A 12915-nucleotide genomic window follows, 5' to 3' on the forward strand; every position below is an offset into this window, starting at 1 on the left:
TGTTTAAGGCCAGAAGGGATCATTAGCTCATCTAGTCTGACCTCCTCTATATCCTAGGCCATTAAATTTCACCTAATTGAGCCCAATAACTAGTATTTGACTAAAGCATGTCTTCCAGAAAGGCATCCCATCTTGATTTGAAGACACCAAGAGATGAAGAATCTACCACTTCCCTTAGTAGCTTGTTCAAGTGATTAATCATGCTTGCTGTTACAAATTTGTGCCTAATTTCTAATTTGAATATGTCTGGCTTCAGCTTCCACGCAATGGTTCTTATTGTGCCTTTCTCCAAGAGATTTTATACCCAGTATTATCTCCCCATGAAGGTACTTATAATTGTAATCATGTCACCTGTAAGTCTTCTTTTTGGTAAGCTAAAGAGATTGAGCTCTTTAAATTTCACACTGCAAGGCATTCTCTCCAGCCCTTGAACAACTTTTGTTTTCTGCATCCTCTCCAATTTTTCAACATCCTTTTTAAAATGTAATCAGAAGAACTGGCTGCAATATTCTAGTATCGGTCTCATGAATTCTGTATAGAGAGGTAAAATCATCTCCCTGTTTATTGCTTCCCTGTTTTTACAGCCAAGCATCACATTCACCCTTTTTGCCACAGCATGTAAGGGACCAGGGTGTTGGTGGTCTGGCTTAGTGGTCGCTGCTGGGCTGGGGACTACACATCAGGGACAGTAGTCACTGAGCAGGAGTCAGAGGAATTGCAAGAGCCAGGTTCAGTAAGCAAGAATCAGAGGCAATCCAAAGTCAGAGACTAGAGGTCAGAGGTAGTACCACGCTGGAATCAGGGTCAGAGTCAGGCCAGAGTCTGAGATCAGAGAGAGTACCAGACTGGAGTCAGAAGGCAAGAGTCAGTGTCAGGCTTGGGATTTGAAACTGAAGATCAGGAGACAAGATAAAGTCTGGAGTCACAGCAGGCCAAAGTCTGTGTGGTTGGCCAGACAACTTCCTGGGGCAACCCCCAGAGTTAAATAGGGTGCTTGGCCGGTAGAGGGGCCTATTCTCTGCAGTGCTCGCTGGCTGTAGCTCTGCATGGCCTCCCGGTGGCACTGTGGGAAGTCATCTGTCCCAGGTTCTAGTCCACACAGCAAATTTGATAGAGAAAATATGCTTTTCAGAAAGTAAACTGTGTATAGTAAAATTCTGCTTTCCCCCACTAACACCGTCACCCCCCTCACTACCACCTATTTTTGTTCCTTTGCTCTGCCAGTGAGGAGATTATCATTCTATTCTTGAGTAGTTATCAGTACGTAGTTTCCTCCAGTCTGTCAGCTAAAATAAATCTGCTGGAGTCCTTAGCACCAAGAACACAGGATGCTCTCGCCTCCTGGGCTGTGTGTTTTGCCACTCCAGTGCTACTAACCTCCTGAATTCTGATCCCTTGATTTGGTGCCTGATCCTGCAGTAATGACGTCCATGAAAATGTTACCACTAACAGCAATGCTGCAGGATCAGTCTCTTGCTTTGCTTCCAGGAGTCCACTGGGTCTTCTCCATAAAAGATTTCTATAACACATTACTAAATATCCAATTTCAATTTACTGTTAATACTTGACAATAACAGTTCTCGTAACTGCAATGATCAAAATACAAAACCAAAACATTATCTTGTGATTAGCACTTTGATTTTTTTTTCATGTATCCATAAATTAGATGCAGGAAAAAGGGTTAATATAACTTGGATGCATGAAATATTTATAGAGCTAAAGAGAGATGAAGGTCTCTGGCCTTCTGCTAATATCCTTGAATTATGATTATTCTACCTGCTTTCACATCAACGTCAAAAAATAAATAGCCTCCCGACTTTTTATAGAACTGGCAACATTTGGGTCCCAAATGTAGCCGGTAATATGGCTGAAGTGTTCCAGCAATAACCCCTCTCTTCCAGCAAAAGCTTGGTTGCTCATTTATCAGTATGTGTTGCCAACAGTGTTAACCTGTTAGCAGACCCCCATTGTAGACAGACCCCCACTGAAGTCTGCAAGGCACTACAGGGGCTAGGGGAGCCACCTGAATCAAGTCTAATGCCTTTCATAAGCAACAATAGTAATAATAATATAAATCATAATGAATACCTGTTTCCATATAGCAAAAGTGAAAGGATGAATGGCCTTTAAATGAGTCGGTTGCTTTGCTAATAGTATTTTTGAGAAAGCTATTGGTAAAAGCAGGCAATGATACAGTGCACCAACGTTTGTAAGAAACCTTAGTCTGACAAATTTATGAGTATAATAAGAATGGAAAGCATTAAATATGCAGTCACCCAATATTTAAATAAATCAGAGCTATAGTAGGAGCCTTTATCTGCTTTACGGGATGTGTTAAAATCAATGATTCCTACAGAGGGATAGAACATGGATCAGTTAATTGTTGTCTAGACCAGCACCATTATAACTTGTCTTTTGTTGCATGCACAAGTATCAGGATATTGAATATGGGCTAAAAATTTAATATTTAATATTCTATGAGTTTTTCAGTTAAGTATGGAAACAGGGATTATAACAGTATAGTCTTCCAAACATATTTAGGGTACCGCCTTCCATATTTACAAAGTCACAGTTTTTGGAGATGTTTTGTAGAAGGGGATCATAATGTTCACAAGAGAAGAAATGAAAGCAAAACAACTTAACCTCAAGCTGTCAAGATGGCTAGATGGCATGAAATAGCTTAAATCTCTCATTATTCTATAAATATCTGGGAGCACACATTCATTAGACAAACTCAAAAGGCTTTGACTTTTAGTTAGTGCTATAGTTTTGTCACAGTGGTCACAGAAACTGTGAATTTGAAGGAAGTCCATGAAATACCCCAAACTGAGTGAAATGTTTCCAAACTGAGTGATGTTGTGAGCTGGTGCATGCAAGTTTGGCCCGTCTGTCCCTCCCTCTATCCTCCATCCTAACCTCAGTGGTGTTGCTATCTTGTGCGTTAGGTTGCAGCACCCGGAGTAGGGAGCTGGGTCCAGCCCCAAAGGACAGGAGGCACTACTGAGGGAGTGAGTGCAGTGTGGGCTGACTCTCCAACACCCTGTCCTACTGCCCTCTTTCCATGACTCGTTTTTTCCCCACACCTCTGCAGTTAAATGTATTCAAAATTTCTGTGACAATCGTAGCCCTGCTTTTGTCCATTCAAGAATAGTTCATCTGTTGTTCACATCAAAGTTAATTGGAACAACATGGAAGGCCTGATTTCCCTATGGCCTTGTCCCTTGTGGAATCATTTACACTTGTGCAAAATGGGTGTAGTAAAACAGTATGCATGTGGGTATAGAATTTGGAATTTATTATGTTTTACAGTCACCTTGTACTAATGAGAATGAGTATGTTGTTCAAGACAGGTCGAAAATCAGGACTGGATTCATGAAAGCTAACCTCTAATGATGTTGTAAATACCTTTATTTTATAAATTGATTGAGGAATTAAATGTTTCATTAAAAACACATTTAATGTGTGATTCTAGGAGCTATCGAAAGTCTTTGGAAAAGAATATAACTCATTAAGAAATTAAATAAATCATTTCATCCTGATACATTTTATTGTTTTATTAGAAAGAACACAAGACATAAGGTGGGCAGAAGAAATGAGGCTTGAAATGTAGCTTGGGGTAACATCAAGAAGTAAGTTAGGCACATGGAGGCTGTTCCAGAAGGGGGCTATGAAATAAGGCTCCACTGGAAAGACACAAAGGAAGGCACAGAAACGTCTGGTATTTGAAGAGTGCAGGAAAAAGGCTCTTGTGGATATAAAAATTCTGGCACACCTTTCATGTTTGATTCCATAAAGATTTCCACCCTGACCTTCTCAGAAGACCAAGGGATGGGTGCTTTGGTCTACCAAGCTCATTTTGTTCCACTTACTTGGCACAAAGTGAACTTAAACCATCTGGAAATTCCCTGCATAGGGGGAAGCTCTGCTTGCAGTAGGGCAAAGTGAATTGTCTGCATTTTATTCAGCTGCAACTCTGTTGTCAGACTTGAACAGTGCAAGTGCCCATTGAAATGGCAGAATTTTGAGCTCTGATCCAGGTTGTCTTGAGGCTCCTGTTAGCGTCCTGAGTTGCTACAACATGCCTCACAACCACACGTGCATCAGTTGAGCAGCATGAGTCTTTGTGTGTCTCGCTTCTATAGCTTTTTCTGTCACAGCTTTATTCCCCCATGGTTCAGATAAGCCTCCCATCTCAAAGGATATTAAAAATGATTGATAAACTGGAGAAGGCCAAGAGGAAAACTGATAAGTGCTCCTCTTTTGAGGCCATGTAACCCGGTCTGACTGGGTCTCTCTGCGTCTCATTCCAGACTTATCTACTGTCGGATGTGGTGATCTCAATGGTAACGCAAACCCCCAGACTCTCGACAGCAGCCTGCGAGGAACAGCATTCAGCAGCTCAAAGGTCTCGCGACCAGGTAAACCAAAGTAATTCCAAACATGGACTTACCTTGAGAATGCTATTCTCCCATTCTCCCCACTTTCAGATTTTTCTCTGCTGGCCTAAGTCCTGGTCACATCTGGAGCACAGCATGGGCACACCTGCATTTTTGTAGAAAGAGTTTGGTTGTTAAGTCTCCACTTGCACCATCATTTAAGGCTAAGACAGTTCCAACTCCCTCAGTCTCATTTGATAAAAGGTCTATAAATATTGTTGGTCATTTTCCTGAAATTCCTTTTTATACACGTCTCCAAATTATCAATATTGCCAGGAAAAAGAGCAAAGAAGCAAGCTATCACTGATAAAGTGGATTCTGTGTTAGCTAGCTGCTCCAGAAAATTCTCTACAATAGAAGGAATCAACTCTCAGACATCTGCTGTTAAAGAGAGTGTATTAATTTTCTTACATTTATTTAGAACTGTCTGTCCATTTACATTAGGCTAGAGTCCTTACAAAATTATTTTTCTCTCTTCATGAGATCTGTCTTAATGGGTCCTGGAGAATTTCCATTTTGCTGGGTATGGTATCAAAATGTTTGCATGATACTTTCCAAGACGTCATGCATCTGTCTGCAGGGTTGCGGGTTATGCCAACAAGAGCCTGCAGGGCACATTGTCAATGATCTGGTGCAGAATTCTTGGTTAAGTTTTGATTCCTTCTCTATATTGGTGGACTCCTATGGAGGGAACATGTAGATCAAGGCCTTACAGATCTGTTTGGGAAAAAGACCTATGTAACTTTAATACAGGGGAAGATCAAGACTTTTACATACAGACCTACTCCTCATCCAAAATATGTTGGCTCACCATTGTTACAGAAACGAAGGATTGGCTATCATATGCAGGTGTAGCAGTTTATACATTCAGGGAATTCTGACTAGCTCTCTGGCAACTCCATATTAGGGGCCAGCTGGCTCCTTTTCAACAAATGGTGTTCCTGCCTCATCTCTAGCTTCTGGGGAACATTGTGATTATGGCTAGTTTATAAACTTTCTAAAGTTTCCTTCCATATGCCTTTCTTCGCAGATTGTTCTTTCTCCTTTCACCATTGTCCAGAGACTTTTTTTTCCTTCGCCTTTTTATCTCCCTTTTTTCCTTTGGGGAAAAAAGGAGAAAGGGATGGGGAGGGACAAAAGACAAAATGCCGATTTTCAATTCAAAATAAAAATATTTGCTGGAATTTGTTGCATTGAAAAATTAAATTTCTGAGGAATTTCTAATCAGGATGTCACACCGTACTAAGCCAAATGCTTTACAAAAGTCTAGGTATATTATAATCACACAGTTATCTGTATCAACCAAACTTGTAATCTGATCAAATAATTAAATCAGATTTCTTTGACAAGACATATTTTCCATAGAACAATGTTGACAGGCCTTAATTATATTCCTATCCTTTAATTCTTTTATCAGTTGAATCTGATATCGGCTTTTTCCACTATTTTGCCTGGGATTGTTGTCAGGCTCACCAGCCTATAGTTAGCTGGGGCATTCCCTTTTTGACTATTAGCACAACATTAGAAGTGTTCCAGTCTTTTGCAGTCATCCTGATATTCCAAGCTTTACTAAAAAATTAACATCAGTGGGTTGGAGGTCTGTTCAGCCAACCCTTTTAGAACTCTTGGATACAAATTATCCAAGCCTGCAGATATAAATACGTTTATCCCTATTAGATGTTGTCTAATGTCCTCCTTAGTTACTAATGGACAGCAAAGTTTGATCATCCTCATTTGATACAAGTACATCATTCTGCTTCCTTCCAAATTTAGAACAAAAATATTTATTGATGTGTTTTCTGCATCATCAGTGGCGGATTAGCCACTGAGCCCATGGAGCCCAGGCCCAGGGTCTCTGGCCAACAGGGGGCCCCCTGGAAAAATAATCTGCCACCCAGGGTGGAAAGTCCCCATGCCCCAACCTTGCTCTGTGGCAGAAGTGCCAGGCGGGGTAAACCCCTGCGCCGTGACCCCGCTCCCCAGCAGCATTGCCAGGCGTGCGGGGAGGAGAAATCCCCCCCCCCCAGTGACCCCTGAACCCATTTCTGGAAGAAGCCACAGGACGGGGGAAGCCCCCGGCCACGGCCTGACCCCATCTCTGGCAGAAGCTGCAGGACAGAGAAACCCCTTCCCCCCCAGCAGCCTCAGCCCAACCCTGGCAGAAGCTGTGGGATGGAGGAAGAACCCCCTCCTCAGTGGTCCCCAAGCCCAGACCCTCCGTGAAACAGGGGTGGACCCTGGGGAAGGGGCAGAAAGGGGTGCAGTTGTTGGGCAGGGCCACAGGCAGAAGGGGCGGAACAAGGAGTGCTCTGGCCCAGGGCCCCAGGAAACCTTAATCTGCCTCTGGCATCATTAACAGTTTTACCATGTGTATTTAGCAATGGGTCTATTGATCTTTGTTATGATTTTTTGTATATAATATACTTAAATTTTTGTATATAATATACTTAAAATATACAAAAATATTATTTTGTATATAATATACTTAATTCAGTGGTTCCCAAACTTGTTCTGCCACTTGTGCAGGGAAAGCCCCTGGCGGGCCGAGCCGGTTTGTTTACCTGCCGCGTTAGCCGGTTCGGCCGATCGCGGCTCCCAGTGGCCGCGGTTTGCTGCTCCAGGCCAATGGGAGCTGCTGGAAGCGGCGCGGGCCGAGGCACGTATCCAAGTAAACAAACCGGCCCAACCCGCCAGGGGCTTTCCCTGCACAAGCGGCAGAACAAGTTTGGGAACCACTGCCTTAATTCCTTATTGTCCTTAGCCCTGCCAGTCATGTATTTTTTTCCTGATGTCCTTAGTTTCCCATATTACTTTTCTGTACTTCATAACTTATAATTTATATGAGTTATATCTATTTCCCCCTTTTTCTGGTTGTTATATGTTATTTTTCTAATTGCTGCCTTCACTCCACTGAACCAGATTGGGCTTTTAGCCAAAGTTGTTCTCTTTCTTGATTTTTTGAATCATTGCTTATTGGCTGTCTTATAAATTCTTTTTAAAGAACCCAATTTGCATCCACATTTTTCGGTCTAGATTTTTCTTCCCAGTGAATTTAACTCATAAATTCTCTCATCTTTGGGAAATTAGCCCTTTTGAAGTACCAAGTGTATTTATTATCCAGTGTGTGCCCAGATTGAATGTGATCAGGTCATGATCACTGGTCCCTAGGCAACCACAAGCTTCTAGGCAAGTGAATAAATTAGTCTTTATCCATTATAATGAGGTCCAAAATAGGGTTACCTCAGGTTGAGCGCAATACTTTTTGTATTAGAAAATTGTCATCTATAATGTTTAAAAAACAATAATGTTTTGGTTTTTTTAACTGGTTGCATGAAACCTCCAACATATGTTTCCCCAACTGAAGTCCCTCACTGCACAATTATTCTTTTCACATATTACAGACAGGTGCTTATGGAGTAACTGATTCTGTTCTCTGGTTTGAGTTGCTGGTCTGTAACAGACCCCCCCACCCATGTCCTTTCTGGGAGCTTTGTTAGGACATTGATCCATATGCGTTCAAGATCCTGTGGTTCTGAGTTATCGATAAATCTAAACAAGTAATGATGTTTTCAATGGAAAATGCTACCTCTACCTCTCTTATCCCCTCCATCCTTCCTAAATAAATTATAACTGATGTGCGGTGGGGTGTATCCCCACCTTAGTCAAGATGGGGTTAAAGGCACAATCAGCCCACCTGGCAGACCTGCAAGGTCTGTCAAGCCTGTAGAGGGGCGGGGCTTTAAAAGGGAGACTCCCTACTCAGTTTGAGAGTGACACTGAAGGACTGGTTTGTAGCTTAGAGCTCCCTGAGCCTCTGGAAGAAGGGATTGCTCACTGGGGAAACCTCCTAAGAGCCTTGGGGGCCCAAGTTCTCTGAGGAAAGAATGGGACCGATTCTTTTCTTTTCTCTTTGGCTTTCTGAAGTACCTCGATTCTGCCTCTTATGGGCTCTGGGAGCATCCTGACTTTTTCTTCTGGACTAATTCCTGCCCCTCCTATCTCCCCCACAAGGGAGCAAATGCTCTGAGTGTGGCACAAGAGGACTGTTTTCCAAACTCTGAGGCAAGAGTGGTACCCACCCTGTCACCCAGGGCCCCCAGGGAGGTGTAACCTACTACACTGTGACCTTAACATGCCAATCATGTGAATCATTCCACCAGGTTTCAGTAATGTCAATTATATCCAATTTCTTCTCATCAAAGAGAAATTTGAGTTCCTCTTGCTTTTTGCCCAGCATTGGCTAGCATTAGTATATATGAAAATTTTCAGTTGGTTCTCATAACATTCTTTGCCCTGTCAGTTCAATTTGTTCACTGTAAGCTGTGTTTGAGTTGTACTGAATTTGCCTCCTTAGAAAGCTTTCCTGTTGTTGTTAGTTAAATGCCCTCCTGGCTGCTCCAGCTAGTCTACAACCCAGAAGATTAGCACCCTCCACTCCCTCACCTGTGGGATGCAGGCTGTCCTGTTCATACAGTCCCCACTTCTAGTGGAATGTGGCCCAATTTTCCATAAAACCAAAATCTTCATCTTCACACCAGTGAAACAGCCAGCATTTTACCTCCAGCATTTTCGGCCTTTTCTCGCTCATGGGACTGGAAGGAAATGACAACATCCCTTGGACTTTTCTCTTCTTGGAATCTGAAGCTGTACTTTTACTAACTGGAACTACCCAAGAGCATAACTTGCATTGATATATCTTCCTCTGAACTTTTCCATTTTGCGGTAGCCCCAGGACTCTTTTAATCTGTTAAAGGGAATCTGTCTGCCCAATCTATATTGACCTACCTTAAAGGCAGATGAGTCTGTACAATTTAATGATAGAATGGCTCAAGAAAAAACAGTTCTAGTAAAACTTCACATAATTTTCTCGAGCCAAAATCTGTAAAAAGCCCTTTTTGCATTCCAGTGGGTTTTAACAAGTGAACCAGTGCACGTTTGGTCAGAAAATTCCATACCAGTGGCTTACCTGAACCAGTAAGAGGGAAATAAAAAGCCACAGGCTTCTGTCTGAGTCAAGAAGACCGTTTCAAGGGACAGAGAAAAATCTCTCTGAGAGTTACTGAGCCCGTGTCATGGGGTTCAGCCTGCTCACAATATGAGCTCCTCTCTCTGCTACTGGATTGTCTCTGCCCATACACTAGTGAGGATAGACGATCCATTGAAGATCTCTTCATCTTCCCACGTAATGTTCAGTCAGTCAGGTGCACATCTTCTTAATTATATTATTTAAGGGCCAGTGCTGATTGTCTCCCTAAATCATCCTGTGCATAACATGGTGATAAAGATTTGGACCAAAAAAGACAAAATTAAAGAGGTGGCTTGATTACATGAGGAACAAATATTTAATAATGGGCTCTTCAATCTAACAGAGAAAGGTATAATATAATGCGATGCCTAGAAGTTAAAGCTAGACAAATTCAGACGAGCAACTATGAACAGTGAGAGCAATTAATCCTTGGAAAAATTTACCAAGGCTTGTGGTGGATTCTCCATCACTGACCACTGAAAATTTGTTTTTTCTAAAAACTATGCTCTAGGAATGATTTGGGGGAAGTGCTATGGCTTGTGTTATACAGGAGCTTGGACTAGATGATCACAGTGGTGGTCCCCTCTGGTCTTGGAATCTTGGAATTTATGACAAATGTCAGCCTCATAGTTCTCTTATGGCCAAGAGAGCCCTGTTACTAGATTTGACCCAGCTATCCATTAAAAGAAGGTTCCTTGCACCACAAATGTCTAACCGTATCAGAGGCTGGTTCTCAGTCTGGATTTCATGATCCTGGCCCTGATGGGGCTGTAGGGTAAGAGTTCTAGTTCCAGATATGTAGGTATCTGACCTGTTATGGAAAGAGAATAAATTTTACACTGCTGATGTAACAAGCAGACACATTAGCGAAGATTTTAAAAAGCGATTAGTGATTTTGGGTGTCCAACTTGAGACATCTTAAAAGGGACCTGATTTTCAAGTGCTGAGCATCAAATCCCTTTGTAGTGTCTCAGGTTGGGCTCTGAAAATTAAAGACCCCCAAATCACTTGTCATTTTTGAAAATCTTGGCCAATATTTATCATAGATATGGCAGTAGTGTCAAGAGGCCCCCCCAGGTTGAGACCACATTGTGCTAAGTGCTGTATAAATATATAGGAAATGAGAGTATCTGCTCCAAAGGGCTTGAAGTCTAAAAGTGTAGACATAACAGATGGATGAGCCAAACAAGTAGGCCGGAATGGGGCTTGTGGGAGGTGGTGTAACAAAAATAAGATGATGTGCTCAAGTCTTAGCACGTCAAAGAGTACTCACAAATTGCCACCTGTCTAGATTGTTGTTTAATTTTAATGTATTATCTTGATACCTTAATTTTGATATCTAGGTTCTTTTTAGAGATAGTAAGTAATAAAGATTTTGTGCTTATGTCAGTTGATATTATATTTTTGTTGTTGTTAATTGCTTAGAAATGATGTTTCTTGAATACTGCTAGAATGTTGCATATGAAGTTTAATAGCAAAATATGTAACATTAATTTATGGTAAAATTATGTTCATGCATGGACTTATGTTAAGGTCACCTCTCTCTCTCTCTCTCTAATTCGATTCTCACATACGTGTGTGTGTGTCTGTGTGTCTGTGAATCGAATCATAGTTATATAAATATTTTGGTAGGTTTTAAGATGGCTTTTCTCTTTGTTTTGAGATTAATGAAGAAAACATTTCATTGTGAGTCAGAGTTAAGGTTGTTTGTTCTAATGCAATGTACATGTCTTTGTACTTGGTAAAAATGTGATTTATGTGATATAGGCAGTGTAAGATTTACCATGCAATTAACTATTGTCTTATTTTTAAGTGCTTGAGTTTTGTAAGTTATGTGACATGTTAGGGCGCTGCTGTTACTCAGGAATCTTGATTTTTCTAAACAAAGGGTAACTGGGGTTTGTTGTTGGTTTGTTTGTTTTATTTATTTGGAACATTAGTAGTGCTATCGCATTGGCAGCTGGGGAAGCTTCCAAAATCACAAAGACAACTTGATTTAGCACTGTGGTCATTCATGTCTATATAAACATGATGAAATAGAAATGGTCAAACTACTCATTTGTAATTATATTCATTATCAATATAGTCCCTTTTTATTTAATAAACCATTCATAAACTGATTTTGATTTCTGAAAATGTATTTGTCAGCAAGTTTCAACAAATAATTTAAAGCCTATGGGACAGTTCATGAACTATGCACTTTGACTACTCAGTATTCATTATTCATGATGTATGGTTACTCACATAAGTCACATTAAATTGTTTCTGTTTGCTGAGTGGAAAATAATTAACTGCTGGTAGGAACTTTTGGAAAAATAAACATTAAAACATTAAAAATAAACACTGTTTAAACTTTCATCATTTTCAAATATTTCAGGAATATATACTGATACATATACATATAATCATTAATACTTCTCATGCAATCCATGAATCATAACTTAGCGAATGTTAGTTATTCATGAAGTATTAATGGATCAACATTTTCTTTTAGCACCCAACTACCTCTAGCAAAAATGTAGTTGGTTAGAATTTGAACGTCTCCATTACAGAAACATTTTTTTATTCCTGTGAATTGCACTGAAGAGATGGAAGGAAAAAAAAAAAAGAAACCCTACTGTTCCATTGTTAATAACTTACAGAATTTTTATCATGAGATATATGGTGTTTTTCTTAAAGCCCCAACTACTGGAATCAGGTTATTACCAGACAATCTCTCCAGCTTTAATTAAAAATTAAAAAATTAAAAGTGGGTTGCTGAGAAAAACTTGAAAATATAAAGAACGCAAAATGTACTCTTTTTAAAAGTTCATGATGTTTAAATGAAGCTCATGATTGTTTGGGGCATGGCTCATGATTTTTGAACATTGTGACTTCTCAATACTGTTCTCTACGCTCCATTTGATTTGTAGGGTTCATCAGGATTCAGAGTTCAACATACCAATCACTTACGAGTTGTGAAATTTGATGAGAAGAGAGCAGTGTGGGCAAAACAAATACCTCTACGGTAAAGTTAATAAAATGATAATCAGGCTCTGCAGTTAAGAAATTAAGGCATAGGGTACAGTAGGCCTGTGCCTAGGGTCCCAATACTGGAGTCACAGAATAATAACAAAATCTTGGCTTTCATTTAAAAAAAAAAATTGCTTGTTAGCCCTACTGGGTATGTCTACACTTCACACTCAACCTGAATCTGTGGGACCCAAGTTTATGGATTTGGTGTTTCCAAGCCTGTGCTTGAGCATCCATGCTGCATTGTAAACCTGGGTTTACAATGGCTGGATCTAGGTCTCACAGGCATGCTAACACCTCCATTCTGCACTACACAGACTTTCTGACTCCAGATACCTCCCTACTTCAAAATGATAGGGCTTGGACCTGAGTCACAGCAGGACTCAGGTTCTTACCCATCCCCATGGCAGGATCTAGGACCTGGGTTCTGAGTGCTTGCTG

The 12915-nt window shown here is 40.7% G+C and overlaps 1 protein-coding gene across 2 annotated transcripts in view; it reads left to right on the forward strand.

The window, feature by feature from the left end:
* Positions 1-12915, forward strand: part of TBL1X (transducin beta like 1 X-linked) — a 250456-nt gene that overhangs the window by 139442 nt on the left and 98099 nt on the right. The window contains exon 3 of one of the 2 annotated variants that reach the window (XM_074966443.1): positions 4311-4418. The exons of the other annotated variant lie outside the window; for it this stretch is intronic. The gene's annotated coding sequence lies outside the window, so the exon portion shown is untranslated. The remainder of the gene's footprint in view (positions 1-4310; positions 4419-12915) is intronic. 2 annotated transcript variants of the gene reach the window in all.

This window comes from Natator depressus, chromosome 1 (genome assembly GCF_965152275.1).
Source record: "Natator depressus isolate rNatDep1 chromosome 1, rNatDep2.hap1, whole genome shotgun sequence".
In the NCBI taxonomy this organism is placed as follows: domain Eukaryota; kingdom Metazoa; phylum Chordata; order Testudines; family Cheloniidae; genus Natator; species Natator depressus.